The sequence below is a fragment of the Littorina saxatilis genome, linkage group LG8, assembly GCF_037325665.1.
Source record: "Littorina saxatilis isolate snail1 linkage group LG8, US_GU_Lsax_2.0, whole genome shotgun sequence".
NCBI lineage: Eukaryota > Metazoa > Mollusca > Gastropoda > Littorinimorpha > Littorinidae > Littorina > Littorina saxatilis.
In genome coordinates this window covers 40,586,282-40,602,719 of record NC_090252.1, presented here as the reverse complement: position 1 = coordinate 40,602,719, position 16,438 = coordinate 40,586,282, and the positions used below count along the sequence as shown (strand labels likewise).

The following is a 16,438-nucleotide window of genomic DNA, read 5'->3' as shown; positions in this document are numbered from 1 at the left end:
CAGATTTGGAGGCGTGCCAGTCACTTTCCTGGAGAATCAACAAGTCGCGTAAGGCGAAAATACAACATTTAGTCAAGTAGCTGTCGAACTCACAGAATGAAACTGAACGCAATGCAACGCAGCAAGACCGTATACTCGTAGCATCGTCAGTCCACCGCTCACGGCAAAGGCAGTGAAATTGACAAGAAGAGCGGGGTAGTAGTTGCGCTGAGAAGGATAGCACGCTTTTCTGTACCTCTCTTCGTTTTAACTTTCTGAGCGTGTTTTTAATCCAAACATAGCATATCTATATGTTTTTGGAATCAGGAACCGACAAGGAATAAGATGAAAGTGTTTTTAAATTGATTTGGACAATTTAATTTTGATAATAGTTTTTATATTTTTAATTTTCAGAGCTTGTTTTTAATCCAAATATAACATATTTATATGTTTTTGGAATCAGCAAATGATGGAAAATAAGATGAACGTAAATTTGGATCGTTTTATAAAACTTTTTTTTTTTTTTACTATTTTCAGATTTTTAATGACCAAAGTCATTAATTAATTTTTAAGCCACCCAGCTGAAATGCAATACCGAAGTCCGGGCTTTGTCGAAGATTACTTGACCAAAATTTTAACCAATTTGGTTGAAAAATAAGGGCCTCAACTTTCACGAAAAGCCGGATATGACGTCATCAAAGACATTTATCAAAAAAATGAAAAAAACGTTCGGGGATTTCATACCCAGGAACTCTCATGTCAAATTTCATAAAGATCGGTCCAGTAGTTTAGACTGAATCGCTCTACACACACACACACAGACACACATACACCATATGACCCTCGTCTCGATTCCCCCCTCTACGTTAATACATTTAGTCAAAACTTGACTAAATGTAAAAAGTAGGTTCAAGTTGTTTTGTGTTTGTACATTTCAGGAATCCAACCCTTAATAAAAGCACACGAACAGACAGACTTGGAGACGATATAAGCACATGTACACACATACACACACACACACTCACACACAAACAAACACACACACACACACACACACAGACACACACACACACACACACACACACACACACACACACACACACACACACACACACACACTGACACGGGCCTTCGAAAATAGACACATTTCACATGTAACAGCACTCACTCTTTGCAGTGGTGTATATTCTCAGCGTCGATATTTGTTGTGTCTCGTCCTGTGGAAATAGTTGACTCATGTGATGTTAGTTTCATGATCTGGCATCTCAAGTCTGAATCAGAAGGCGCTCGAAACGGAAAAGAAAGGATCGCATTTGTTCCACGTGCGAGTGTCGTTGGTTGGGTTTCATGTTGTGTAAACTCCGGTTTGCCTGTATGGAACAAAAGTTAGATTAGTGTTACTTATCCCAATACCCGCCTCTTTGTCTCTGTTATCTGAAGAGGTGAATATGCGGCCGCGCGTAATTGAGGAAGACGAAGCGAGACCACATCACCCCCCTACTTCGCTCCTTGCACTGGCTCCCTGTCAACACCCGAATCTCCTACAAACTGTCCACTCTGGTCTACAAGTGTCTCAACGACTCTGCTCCCGAGTACCTTCAATCCTCCCTGGACCTGTACACCCAGCCCTCCGACCGTCCCCTTCGTTCTGCTGCTGACCCTCTCCGCCTCCACATCCCTCGCTCGAAACTGGCATCTGCTGGTCAGCGTGCATTTCCCTCCGCGGGCCCCTCCGTCTGGAACTCCCTGCCGCTTGAGCTTCGCCAGAGCCCCTCTCTTGACGCGTTCAAGAGTAGGTTGAAGACTCAGTTCTTCCCGTAGCTGGCTGCGACTTTCATGCTCGACGTGATGTGTTGTGCCCCAAAAGACATTCTTGTGCTGTGCTCTGTGAGAGGTGTTTTCTTTGTGCTTAATATTATTTTGTTTGGACCTAGCTATTGATGTGTACATTGTTGTTAAACAGTTGTTTGTTTACCAGGGTTTGCTAGTGTGTGATAGGGTTCGTGTCCGTCTGAAGATGTTAGTTTCTTTGTTAGTCCTGTGTTGACAACTCTTCGACAAGCGCTTAGAACTGTACCCACGGAATACGCGCTATATAAGCTTCATATTGATTGATTGATTAAATCCATGGTTACCGAGCCTCGATCTGACCTGTTTTGCGCGTGTTCGCAGAGTGCTCGCCAAAGGCTCGGTAAAACTTGAAAGTCGACTCTCGGGAAAATATGCAAGATATTCAGAACTCGGAGTGTGTAACCTATATATAACATATTTAAAAACACAATATTGTGCAGAATGTATTGTTGTTCTCAGCTTGTCTATTTGTACTTCTCTCAAAGATACAAACGAGCACTGCAATACAGTAGTGTCCGCAGCCTACATGGAACTAAACCCATACATTTCAGTAAAACCTTGGTATCGCAGCAAACCTTTGCCCTATTGTACTCTTAATTTCCTCAATGCTAAACCAATGGAACAAGATGGCGTATTGTTGTCCTGATGTTTAAAGTTACATATCTGATCACACACACACACACACACAATATTTACTGGTAAAGACAAAACACACATTTAGAGCGAAGTCAAAGAAGACTTCTGTAGAAAAGAAGAATTAGTGTGTGTTATTATTTCTCCAAACCTACATGTTTTTATTAGTGAGTGCGTGTGTGTGTTTGTGAGTGCATGCATTTGTGTATGTCAGTCTGTTTTGTTTGGGTTGTGATTGTGTGTGCGCGTGTTTTCGTCTGCCAGTCTGTCGGTTTGGTTTGCTCAGCTGTCCACCTACCGTTGTCAACATGTGCGGTGTGAATTTTGTGACAATTACCAGCAAACACTTACACTGTACTAGCAGCGTTGCAGTTTTTCCTTTCCCTTGTCCGTCGAATGTGCACGTGACTGTCAACCCGAGATCATCGCATTGCACTGGCGGCAAAGTGTTCTTGATGTGACCGTCATCAGGCCGAGTAATGTTCTGCATTTCGTCACCATTCTTATCATAATAATATAGTCGTGGTTCTGCGTCACTCTCTGGGTAGCCTCGTGTAAAGTTGCAAATAACATCCACTGAAGAGTTTTGCGTCACCACGCCCGTTGCGAAGAACACGTCTTCAACTTGTGGCGGGTCTGCAACAATGAAACGCAGGAATTTGTGTTTTATCTACAAGTCCTTGACTGCCGGAAACATTTAGTTAAAAGATGAATACACAATGAATACAAAATCAAAACATCGAAAGTTGGGTAATTATTACTAAAACGGAGAAAATGTTCTCCAGGAGAGGCAAGCATTTTGCTGCAAATGCAATATACACCGGTTGTTTCCCTTTCAAATTATTTAAGTTCTTCCTTGTGGCACAGTACGTGCCTGAAATGCATCGTGGCAGTCGAAGAGTGAAATTTGGCACACATCCAAGACCCCCCCCCCCCCCCCCTTTCCCCATTGCCCCTATGCTTTTGTCGACAGGGCATATAATTTCGTTTCTGGTTTCAAAGTGATCATTGAATGAACGGGAAGCGATACAGAACAGGTAGGTTTGCATTATAGGGTTAGCAAAGCTGGTTGTTAAATCAGAGATGGAGTGTCAGTACGGGTTTGCCGAATCAGTTGAATGTAACGTAAGATTAACGTAATAATAAAATAATACTATTCCAGAGATTGATTGGCGTGCTGCTGGTTGAATTATTGGTTTATTTCCTCTTCTTTTTTTTTTTTTTACCTTGGTTTATTATTGACGGATAACTGCTTGCTTTTTTGTTTGCTTGCTTGATGTATTGATGCATTGTTTGTTTGATTGATTGTTTAATTGATTGATTGATTGTACAGTCCACGTGCTGTACAGGTACTTACATTCGACCATTACATTAATGATATGATCTTCGGCCAAGGGTGGATCAACTGACCACTTCCACGTTCCATTGTAAGATCGATCGATCTTTTTGATGAATGTATATAAATGATCTCGAGCAGCTGGACACAGACACTCGTCATTCGAACCATCGTTACACTCGCCATTGTTGCCGTGTAGAAACTGGCAGAGTGTGGTCGTTTTCAGGTCGGTGGACTGCTTTTCGATGGAAATTGACTTTATCTTCTTTTTGTCTCCTGTGCAGTCGATGAATGAAAAGATAATTTCCAGGACTTGTCCTTCTTTAGCGTGAATGGTATCTCCATTGTTGGAGAAGTTGAAATCAGCACCTGTATTGAGTGAAAGTGTATATTCGTTCTGCAAATGAAGCTAATTACAAACGATAGCACAAACGCCATGTCCGGTTTCGTATTTAAAGGTGGATAATATTATCAGATAGATAGGCAGTCAGGAAGACAGACACGGGCATACCACGCACACACACACACACACACACACACACACACACACACACACACACACACACACACACACACACACACTCACACTCACATACACACATTGAGTAGAGAGAGAGAGAGGGAGCGTGCGAGACAAACAGACAAAAAAGGATAGACAGACATATGCAAAGATATAGATACGTAGACAGACCGACAAACAGAAAGACAGACGGACATACATGAAGCAATAATTGATCTTCACTTAGCGCCCCTCCACATCTATTCAGCCCTCATCGAATCCCGAATGTACTTTTTTTTTCTCGCTTTAAAAATGAGGTAGAAGGTACATTTGTATTTTCTTCAGGCACACCAAGTCACATCCGTCGCTTGAAGGATAATAAACGAATCGTAGGCTTATTTACTGACCTGCACATTGGAGATGTCACTAATATCCTCATCGACAAAAAGACACCAACCTCTCTGTTTTGTTCACAGTTTGATTGATTGGATGATTGATTTGACTGATGGTTTGACTGATTGAAAGATTTGTGTATGTTTGTGGATTTGCTTTGTGTATATGTTTGTTTGTGTGTGTGTTCACTCAAGTCGGTGTGTGTGTTCACTCTGTTTCTTCATGCGTTTGGTTCGCTTGCTATATTTGTTTAGTCTAACGATAAAAGCCAATTTAACATTCTTTTTTCCTGCTAAAATAGATCACATCTCAAGGGTCGATGCATTCTTGGCATAATCTTTATTTTTTCCGAATTCAAATGCCTCTATGTTATTCGATAACTTGAAACACTGTGGTAACTTCCTGTTCCAATCATATTGACTGAAAATATGATGAAGTTATCTTAGACCCCCAGTTTGCTCTTCGAAAATAGCATTGCATTTCAACTGAGAAGGTTACACTTGTTAAATAAATTGTATACATTCGACGGGCGCAATGGCTTGGTGGTAAGACGCCGGCTTCAAAAGCGAAAGATCGTGGGTTCGAATCCTGGCCGCGCCTGGTGGGTTAAGGTGGAGATTTTCCGATCTTTCAGGTAAACTTATGTGCAGACCTGCTAGTGCCTTATCCCCCTTCGTGTGAACACGCAAGCACAAGACCAAGTGCGCACAGAAAAGATCCTGTAATCCATGTCAGAGTTCGGTGGGTAATAGAAACACGAACATACTAAGGATGCTTCCTCCGAAAACGGCGTATGGCTGCCTAAATGGAAGGGTAAAAACGGTCATACACAAATCCACTCGTGCTAAAAAAATGTTATCCCACGAACGCAGAAGAAGAAGAAGAAGAAGAAGAAGTATACATTCTCATTATGATAAAAAGAAAACACACCAGTAACCAGGTTAAGTAAGTTTAAATCAATATTTCGGCATGTTACTGCCTTCTTCGGGATGGTATGGAAAGAATGGAATGACGGCACGTCAAATTATATTCTCTTATGTCACGTCAAATTATATTCTCATTATAAGTTAAAATGTTAACAACAAATTCAAAAATAATGTTATTGTAATCTCAATCATTTCCTGTATCCAAAACTATACAAATATGATATATCATGTGTACTCTCAAAATGTGCTCAAAATTAAAGATCAACGCGACTCGTCTCAAACTTCGGCTAAGCAAGCCTAGCCCCACTCGTTATGGGTATGTCTGATACTGAGAGGGGAGGCCGGCTTATCCCCCCCACACACACACACACACACACACATTTCTTTCCGAATCGCTGTACGACCTGACATTTTTTTTTAGTGCTAGATTAAGTTTCGCATCGACAGATTGACTACAATTTGTATGTCGCTTTGCAAGCTGTATTTACATTATTTCGATAAACGTCTTTAATAATCGCATTCCAGCTTTTGAAAAAAGTGCAGGCGGCACTGTTACGACCTAATTTTTTTCAGTCAAATGTTATTAACATTTTGATCAATGTTGTTGTTTCAACAAATTTTCAGCTTAAAAGCTTATAACAATTGTTTTATTATTTTGTTCATCAAAATACTGCTTTAAAGCGAAACTGCAATAACAGTCGCAAAATGGATACATTGAAATCGTGTTCGTTTTTTTCTTCTGCATCCATAAATATTTTGAAACAAACCTAGTGTGAGCTTGGGAACGACAGTTACGGTACACATGCACTTTTGTGCATCCGTGTGAACTCGTGGTACCTCTATGCTATCGAGGATTCAAACCTGTACTATCGGGGATCCATTAAGGTTTCCGAGACTGTGATTCGGTTCTATTGAATTGGTCTCGTGGCAGAGCCGATTCTAAAATTTGCATAGGTAAAACGATTGCTTTTTTGGTACAAGCCTCTGGAGTAAATTTTGTGATTAATGTTTTTGTGAACAAGAAACAATTGACAGGTGGCTTTATTCCATCTCCCTTTTTCCCTCCGCCGCGATGTAAATTTGAATGGTTGAAGGTGACGTTAGACACTGGCTGGGGAGGGTGGGGCTGCCCGACACCCCTCGAGTTGAATGTGTTGGTCTTGTGACACCGGCGCGCAGGATGTGGACGCTAAAACTGTGTTTTTTGATTGGAATCTTTGAGGGAAGAAGACGTGTATTTTGTGCGTGTTTCCTTGATGCCGTTGTGTGACATGTCTGTCACGGGCTGACATCTTTTCGGGATGTGAGAATTCTTTTGCTGGTAGGTTAATACAATTTTCTTTCTGTAAATGGGTAAGCAGTGAGAAGAATAGTATGCTGCTTGGGGAAAGGATTTATTTGAATATTCATGAAGACTGTTTCGTGAGTGGAATGTTTGGGAAGACTTGTTTGTTGAATGCTTTAGAAAACCGTTGTTTGAGAGAACGGTATTGTAGGCATGTTATTTGGTAGGAATGATGTTTTGTTGTTCAACGAGTTAGTTTGTGGTATTTGAAATTGTTGATTTGTTTATGTATGCTTACGGCGTGCATTCTGTGGTTTGCAGGATGTCGGAGCGTGCGACGGGGTTCTTTTTAGACAGGTCTTTTCTTTCTAGAGGGTCTTTTCTTTTTTAGTGGGGCGTAGATTTGTTTTCGTAGATTAGGTTTTGTTAGTGAAGAGCAGTTAGTTTTAGTGGAGGGATTTTGGTCAGGTTTTGTTAGAGTTTTTGTAGATTTGGTTTTTTTTGAAGAATTGTTTTTAGGTTGTTTTTTTAGATTTCGTTTGTTTTAGATTAGAGTTTCATTGTGTTTTTTTGGATTAAAGTTGAGAGTGAGAATTTAGAGTAGAGTGTAGTTTGGGGGAAGGATTTAGTGTGATTTTAAAGGGTAGCTTTAGAGGGAGAATTTAGAATGTAGTTTTAGAGTGAAGAGTTGAGAGCGTTGTTGTTTTTTTGAGTTTTTTAGTCCTATACATTGAAAGTTTTGAATTTAGAAAGTAAACCCCCGTTATCCCACACATTCCCCATTTCATCGTATGGAATAAAAGAACCTGGTTAATATAACTTGTGTCGTTTGCTTGAGTGTTTGGGCTCGGTAAGAAAGAGTAAAGTAAATTGGCACTCGGTTACATTTGGCGCTGCGAGCAGGGTGGGTAGGGGTGTTACTGTTAGGGCTAGGAATAGAGTAGGTTAGGGGACCCCGTCGCACAGGGAGAGGATAGAAGGCATGCAATCCGGACGCGGGCCTGGTGTTGAGGAGACAGGCGTGTGAGAAGTTGGAGGGAGTCCGGGCGTGACGTCGACGGATGCGGCTTTGTTGTCAACATTGCCTTTTAGTTTGTTAATCCGTGGAAGAAAGGATTACAGTGATTAACATTTCTTTTTACTCTGTTAGTCCACAGAAGAAGGACTTCAGTGATTAACATTTCTTCGGACGTTTGTGAAAGACTGTTTGCACACCGTGCAAAGAGACAGAGTTGGGGAGTGGATCATCCCTGGAAGAGTGTGTTAGATTATGTTGTGTTGATTTGATATTATGACGGACATGTGTAGTATGTTTGATTATGCTACATGGTGATGTGATGTGATTACTAACACTTGTGGTTGTATGTATGGGTGTTAGTGTGGTTTTGTTGCAAGCTGTGTGCTTGGGGCGTGAGTTATGCGCTTGACGGTTAATTTGTTTCAAGGATCGAAACATGGTGAACAACATTTTTATGTTGAAATACCGACATATCAGACATATCAAACATATCGAACATATTGTGAAGGAAGGAGGGAAGGATTGTGAAGGAAGGAAGGATTGTGAAGGAAGGAAGGAGGGAAGGATTGTGAAGGAAGGAAGGATAGTGAAGGAAGGAAGGATAGTGAAGGAAGGATTGTGAAGGAAGGAAGGATAGTGAAGGAAGGAAGGAGAGTGATGGTGAAGAAGAGAAGGATATATATTATATTAAATTTGTTTGAGTAATGGCGTCTCCAGCCTCGTACGCCTCAGGAGCAAAGTATGCTACCTGTAAGGAATTAGATGACCTTTTTCTACCTTTTTGCTCTCTGCTGTCGTTTGGTTTGTCTTTACTGTTTTCTCCGCTCTCGCTTTTACTGTCTCCTCTGTTCTCACTTTCTATTTTTCTTGGTGGTATTTTTTAGAATGTTTGAGTTCTAGCACTGACTGATGTCTTTGTTCGAAGACAGTGTGTACACTGGTTTTGTTTATTAGAATTAATATTAGTGGATTTTTGAAATAGATTCTGAAGGATTGTATGGTTGCCTATGAATACTCCTGTTGAATGGTTTAATTGTGATGAGTGGCATTAGGTTATTGCTGATTTTTGACTAAAGGTTTGATATTCTGGGTGAGTTTTAAGGACTTCCAGTTTTTTCATTGCCTTGGCAAGTGGTCATTTTGTTAGTTGATTAGAAGATTGTGTTGCCAAGTACAGTTAGGATACAAAGAGGGGACATGCATTGATAAATCGTAAAGGTTGTCAGTATTTTGTTCTGATGTATGCTCAAGAGAGATCAGATGCTTTGATAAATCGTAAAGATTGTCAACATTTTGTTCTGATGTATGCTCAAGAGCGATAAAATATTTGATAAGTCGTAAAGATTATCATTATTGGTTATCTGGCAAGTGGTGAACATAATTCTTTCTAAAGTGAACCATGGAACTGCCTCTGTTAAAGATGAGTTGTGATTTTTTTGTCAACTTGTGTGAGTTGGATGTCGACAGGAGATAGGATTATTGGCACTGGAAGGATCATGTGAAATTTGTATTTCAGAACCTATTAGTTTTAGAGAAATATTGTTATAGTCAGTTGATGGTTGTTTTTGTGTGAAAGTTTTTGAAATGATTTGAGGATGGAGAATATTATGTTCTTGGGAGGTTAAATATTTTTTTGAATTTTTCTGATTCTGGCATGTCGTCAGGAGACGACAGTCTAAGTTGGGGAGGATGTGAGCTTGGGAACGACAGTTACGGTACACATGCACTTTTGTGCATCCGTGTGAACTCGTGGTACCTCTATGCTATCGAGGATTCAAACCTGTACTATCGGGGATCCATTAAGGTTTCCGAGACTGTGATTCGGTTCTATTGAATTGGTCTCGTGGAAGAGCCGATTCTAAAATTTGCATAGGTAAAACGATTGCTTTTTTGGTACAAGCCTCTGGAGTAAATTTTGTGATTAATGTTTTTGTGAACAAGAAACAATTGACAGGTGGCTTTATTCCATCTCCCTTTTTCCCTCCGCCGCGATGTAAATTTGAATAATTGAAGGTGACGTTAGACACTGGCTGGGGAGGGTGGGGCTGCCCGACACCCCTCGAGTTGAATGTGTTGGTCTTGTGACACCGGCGCGCAGGATGTGGACGCTAAAACTGTGTTTTTTGATTGGAATCTTTGAGGGAAGAAGACGTGTATTTTGTGCGTGTTTCCTTGATGCCGTTGTGTGACATGTCTGTCACGGGCTGACATCTTTTCGGGATGTGAGAATTCTTTTGCTGGTAGGTTAATACAATTTTCTTTCTGTAAATGGGTAAGCAGTGAGAAGAATAGTATGCTGCTTGGGGAAAGGATTTATTTGAATATTCATGAAGACTGTTTCGTGAGTGGAATGTTTGGGAAGACTTGTTTGTTGAATGCTTTAGAAAACCGTTGTTTGAGAGAACGGTATTGTAGGCATGCTATTTGGTAGGAATGATGTTTTGTTGTTCAACGAGTTAGTTTGTGGTATTTGAAATTGTTGATTTGTTTATGTATGCTTACGGCGTGCATTCTGTGGTTTGCAGGATGTCGGAGCGTGCGACGGGGTTCTTTTTAGACAGGTCTTTTCTTTCTAGAGGGTCTTTTCTTTTTTAGTGGGGCGTAGATTTGTTTTCGTAGATTAGGTTTTGTTAGCGAAGAGCAGTTAGTTTTAGTGGAGGGATTTTGGTCAGGTTTTGTTAGAGTTTTTGTAGATTTGGTTTTTTTGAAGAATTGTTTTTAGGTTGTTTTTTTAGATTTCGTTTGTTTTAGATTAGAGTTTCATTGTGGTTTTTTGGATTAAAGTTGAGAGTGAGAATTTAGAGTAGAGTGTAGTTTGGGGGAAGGATTTAGTGTGTTTTTAAAGGGTAGCTTTAGAGGGAGAATTTAGAATGTAGTTTTAGAGTGAAGAGTTGAGAGCGTTGTTGTTTTTTTGGAGTTGTTTAGTCCTATACATTGAAAGTTTTGAATTTAGAAAGTAAAACCCCGTTATCCCACACATTCCCCATTTCATCGTATGGAATAAAAGAACCTGGTTAATATAACGTGTGTCGTTTGCTTGAGTGTTTGGGCTCGGTAAAAAAGAGTAAAGTAAATTGGCACTCGGTTACACTAGCTGTAAATCAAATCGGTGAATAAGCTTATTATGCGTAACATAAAGTATGTCCCCACACCCCACAGGACAATGAGCAACACTGGGGAAAAACATACTTTAACTGGCAATTTCCGACGGAATCAAACGATTTCGTTTGAAATTGAGCCTCTTGTGTTGCGATTGAATCTACATGAAACTTCCTTGTAACCATGTGCATTAAACTAGGAGCGTGCCGCACACTACAATACGCTTACTCAATTGCTGAAACACAGATACAGACACAGTCAGAGAGACAGACAGCCAGAGAGACAGACAGCCAGAGAGACAGACAGCCAGAGAGACAGACACAGTCAGAGAGACAGACACAGTCAGAGAGACAGACAGCCAGAGAGACAGACACAGTCAGAGAGACAGACAGCCAGAGAGACAGACACAGTCAGAGAGACAGACAGCCAGAGAGACAGACACAGTCAGAGAGACAGACAGCCAGAGAGACAGACACAGTCAGAGAGACAGACAGCCAGAGAGACAGACACAGTCAGAGAGACAGACAGCCAGAGAGACAGACACAGTCAGAGAGACAGACAGCCAGAGACACAGTCAGAGAGACAGACACAGTCAGAGAGACAGACAGCCAGAGAGACAAACACAGTCAGAGAGACAGACACAGCCAGAGAGACAGACACAGTCAGAGAGACAGACAGACAGAGAGACAGACACAGTTAGAGAGACAGACACAGCCAGAGAGACAGACAGTCAGAGAGACAGACAGACAGAGAGACAGAGAGACAGACACAGTCAGAGAGACAGAGAGACAGACACAGTCATAGAGACAGACAGCCAGAGAGACAGACAGTCAGAGAGACAGACACAGTCAGAGAGACAGACAGCCAGAGAGACAGACACAGTCAGAGAGACAGACAGCCAGAGAGACAGACAGACAGAGAGACAGACAGCCAGAGAGACAGACACAGTCAGAGAGACAGACACAGTCAGAGAGACAGACACAGTCAGAGAGACAGACACAGTCAGAGAGACGGACACAGTTAGAGAGACAGAGAGACAGACACAGTCATAGAGACAGACAGCCAGAGAGACAGACAGTCAGAGAGACAGACACAGTCAGAGAGACAGACAGCCAGAGAGACAGACACAGTCAGAGAGACAGACAGCCAGAGAGACAGACAGACAGAGAGACAGACAGCCAGAGAGACAGACACAGTCAGAGAGACAGACACAGTCAGAGAGACAGACACAGCCAGAGAGACAGACACAGTCAGAGAGACAGACACAGTTAGAGAGACAGAGAGACAGACACACAGTCAGAGAGACAGACAGCCAGAGAGACAGACAGTCAGAGAGACAGACACAGTCAGAGAGACAGACAGCCAGAGAGACAGACACAGTCAGAGAGACAGACAGCCAGAGAGACAGACAGACAGAGAGACAGACAGTCAGAGAGACAGACACAGTCAGAGAGACAGACACAGTCAGAGAGACAGACAGACAGAGAGACACACAGTCAGAGAGACAGACACAGTCAGAGAGACAGACACCGCCAGAGAGACAGACAGCCAGAGAGACAGACGCAGTCAGAGAGACAGACAGCCAGAGAGACAGACAGCCAGAGAGACAGACAGCCAGAGAGACAGACATCCAGAGAGACTGACACAGTTGGAGAGACTGACACAGTTAGAGAGACAGACACAGTCAGAGAGACAGACAGCCAGAGAGACAGACACAGTCAGAGAGACAGACACAGTCAGAGAGACAGACACACAGTCAGAGAGACAAACAGTCAGAGAGACAGACACAGTCAGAGAGACAAACACAGTCAGAGAGACAGACACACAGTCAGAGAGACAGACAGCCAGAGAGACAGAGAGACAGACACAGCCAGAGAGACAGACACAGTCAGAGAGACAGACAGCCAGAGAGACAGACAGCCAGAGAGACAGGCAGAGAGACAGACAGACAGAGAGACAGACACAGTCAGAGAGACAGACACAGTCAGAGAGACAGACACAGTCAGAGAGACAGACACAGTCAGAGAGACAGACACAGTCAGAGAGACAGACAGACAGAGAGACAGACACAGTCAGAGAGACAGACACAGTCAGAGAGACAAACACAGTCAGAGAGACAGACACAGTCAGAGAGACAAACACAGTCAGAGAGACAGACACAGTCAGAGAGACAGACAGACAGAGAGACACACAGCCAGAGAGACAGACAGCCAGAGAGACAGACACAGTCAGAGAGACAGACAGCCAGAGAGACAGACACAGTCAGAGAGACAGACAGCCAGAGAGACAGACACAGTCAGAGAGACAGACAGCCAGAGAGACAGACAGACAGAGAGACAGACACACAGTCAGAGAGACAAACGCAGTCAGAGAGACAAACACAGTCAGAGAGACAAACACAGTCAGGGGAGACAGACAGACAGACAGACAGACAGACAGACAGACAGACAGGAAGACAGACAAAACACACACACACACACACACACACACACACACACACACACACACACTCGCTCTCTCACGAACAGACACATAGACACAGACACACACACACACACACACACACACAGACACACACACACACACACACACTCACACATACACACAGCCACACATACACACATATAACACATATGATCATCTTCTGATATTGCATAGAATATTTCTTCTTCTTCTTCTTCTTCTTCTTCTTCTTCTTCTTCTTCTTCTTCTTCTTCTTCTTCTTCTTCTTCTTCTTCTTTTTGCGTTTATGGGCTGAAACTTCAACGTACACTCGTGTTTGTTTTTTTGCACTAGTGGAATTGTACGTGTATGTCCGTTTTTATCTCGCTGGTGCTTTCCTCTAACATATTTTAACAAAATCAATGTTTACCTGTGTCAAGTTTCTTTGTTAGGAGAGTATATAAGACACGATGAGGGTGAGTGTGATTTTACGAGTACGATTATATACTTGTTACCAGTATAATCTATTGTCATGAAAGGCATTCTTTATGAGACACGCAGACAAAAATACAAAATACAAAATGAATTGATCGTTCCTTTTTTTTTTAGGAAACAATTGTATACGTAATTACCCCAATTTTAGTTACTAGAGTGTTTATTTGCAAACGCTGGTTTGGTACATCATAACACAATTAAAATACAGAAAAATTAAAATTAATTGGTTTGGTACGTCATACAGGTTGATTTATGTCATTCATAAAAGATTTTTGAAGTTGGCTATTTTCTATGCAACAAAATGGGCGAATAACTCATTTTACATTAAAACAGATAAAAAAAAACAAAGGATTACTGTGCTCACCTAAACAACGAAGTGACTGTGGTAAGATGAACAAAGTTAAAAGCTTCGTTGTTAATATTATAAAAAATGTAATGCATTGTCTGAAACGCGCTGACAATCAATTCAATTATGTGTTCAACATTTCAAACTATGTGTGTATGGGCGTGTGTGTGCGTGTATGTGTGTGTGTGTGTGTGTGATTGTTTGTTTGTGTGTGTGTGTGCGTGGGGGGGCGTGTGTGTGCGTGTATGTGTGTGTGTGTGTGTGTGTGATTGTTTGTGTGCGTGTGTGTGTGGGGTGTGTGTGTGCGTGTGTGCATGCATGTATATGTGTGTGTGTGTGTGTGTGTGTGTGTGTGTATGTGTGTATTTGTAAGTGTGTGAGTGTGTAGTATAATACGTACATTTTTCATCTGCAAAGGCTTGCGGAGACTGCCATTTCAAGAAGAAAACTACGAAAACCCAGAGCCAACGCAGCGCCATGGTTGTATCGTGTTCACTGTCACATTAACAGTTAATTAATGAAAGATTGGGCTTTAGTTTACAATTTTATCAGCATCAGTAGTTCAGTGTCATAGTGAGGGCCGGAAAACAACAGCGGATGCTAGGATAGGAAATAGTGTCACACATATCTCTTGATCTTGGTAAGTGCTGTTGTGATTTTCTGGGTGCAAACTTCCCCGTATGATTACAAACGTTTTTTTTATTGTATATGTTGGAGTTATTATCAACACATTTCAGTAAATATGTGACCCTCCACCACGAAATGAGTCGCATGTCACCTCACGCGGTTCTACGCTAGGCATAATATAAGTCCGGGGGTGTCCAGTAACAGTGTGAGGGTCACCATAGTCACATGCTTATAACTCGAAAAGTGTTCACTCTTTTGTAAAGCGGTTTTCACCACTGGATAGAGAATAAAAACTTCTTTAAGAAAATGTAAAAAAATGAAAATCATGAAAAGGTGACATGCGACTCATTCCGTGGTGGAGGGTCACATATATTTATTTTGTCTGTTGAAGGAGTTTAGCAATAGTGTGAACATGCGATGATGTAATTTATTTGGAATGTAGCAAATGTGTAGTATTGATATGACATATAGTTAATTGCATTAACCAACGTCTTCTGAATGTTGATTTGGATTTCCGAAGTTGCACACATAAAATAATCATGTATTAAGTTGCAAAAACGTTACAAATCAAAACCAAAACAAATAACACAGGATATTACATTATCGTACCTTATCACTTGATGAACGAAAGAGAAATTCGTCTAAGTCAGTATTTCAGGAGCAGCAGTAATCGTTAAGCCGCCACCAGCAGATGCAATTACCTTTTAAAAATCAATTTGTATTTAAAAAAAATGTAATGAAGGATAGAATAAGGTATACGTGTGTGAGTTTTCATACGCACACACACAATGACTTCGAGTCCCCACACGTGATGTGTACACATTGTAAGTAAAATGAGTTTACCACAGGGAACAAAAAGGGTAAACATGAGTTATGATTACAAAATCGTCTATACTGGACATTCTGCAAACATATTGGGATGATTTGTAAACGATGTTATTGCATACACAATGGAACACCAAATTTAGAACGACTGTTGGAATGATACGCACAAGTGCTACAAGTGTGCACAATGGTAGCACAGGACGTTGAAGTAGGTCCCAGCACACTTTAAACTATTGTGAATCATTTTGAAAATATATACTATATATCTTTTTTAAAAAATCAAACAAATCACAACACGTACAGTGCGAATACTCCGGTATTTTTTTTTACATTTGCAGATGACAGTAAGAGAAGTAATCCTTCGTACATCCTGATCAAAAAGCAAGGGAAGTAACTTAATGTAACTGGTAGCCCCTGAACCTAAGAAACGATTGTACGAGTTGGGAACTGCAGACCAGATAATGATTACACAAGACCGTGAATTCAAAGATGTTGTAGCAGTTTTCCTATTACAGATATTTATAAATTCATCGACCCGGCGGAAAACCGTGAAAGTTGTTGGTATAAAACAGGTTACATCTTTGTAATACTGGAAATGAAAATGTCTAATCTTCTGTTTAGCTTTACAGATATGGTGACTAGTGCGTGCACTTATTACTTCTTTTTCTTGATGTCTAGCCTTAC

General features: G+C 41.3%; 2 long non-coding RNA genes across 2 annotated transcripts in view; one reads left to right on the top strand and one right to left on the bottom strand.

The window, feature by feature from the left end:
- Positions 1-16,438, top strand: part of LOC138973551 (uncharacterized) — a 495,333-nt gene that overhangs the window by 259,072 nt on the left and 219,823 nt on the right. The gene's annotated exons all lie outside the window — the stretch shown is intronic.
- LOC138972314 (uncharacterized) lies at positions 1,155-4,034 on the bottom strand. The gene is made up of 3 exons (XR_011457550.1): positions 3,821-4,034; positions 2,815-3,099; positions 1,155-1,349 (listed from the first exon to the last, which is right to left on the bottom strand). It is a non-coding gene; the product is annotated as an uncharacterized lncRNA (long non-coding RNA).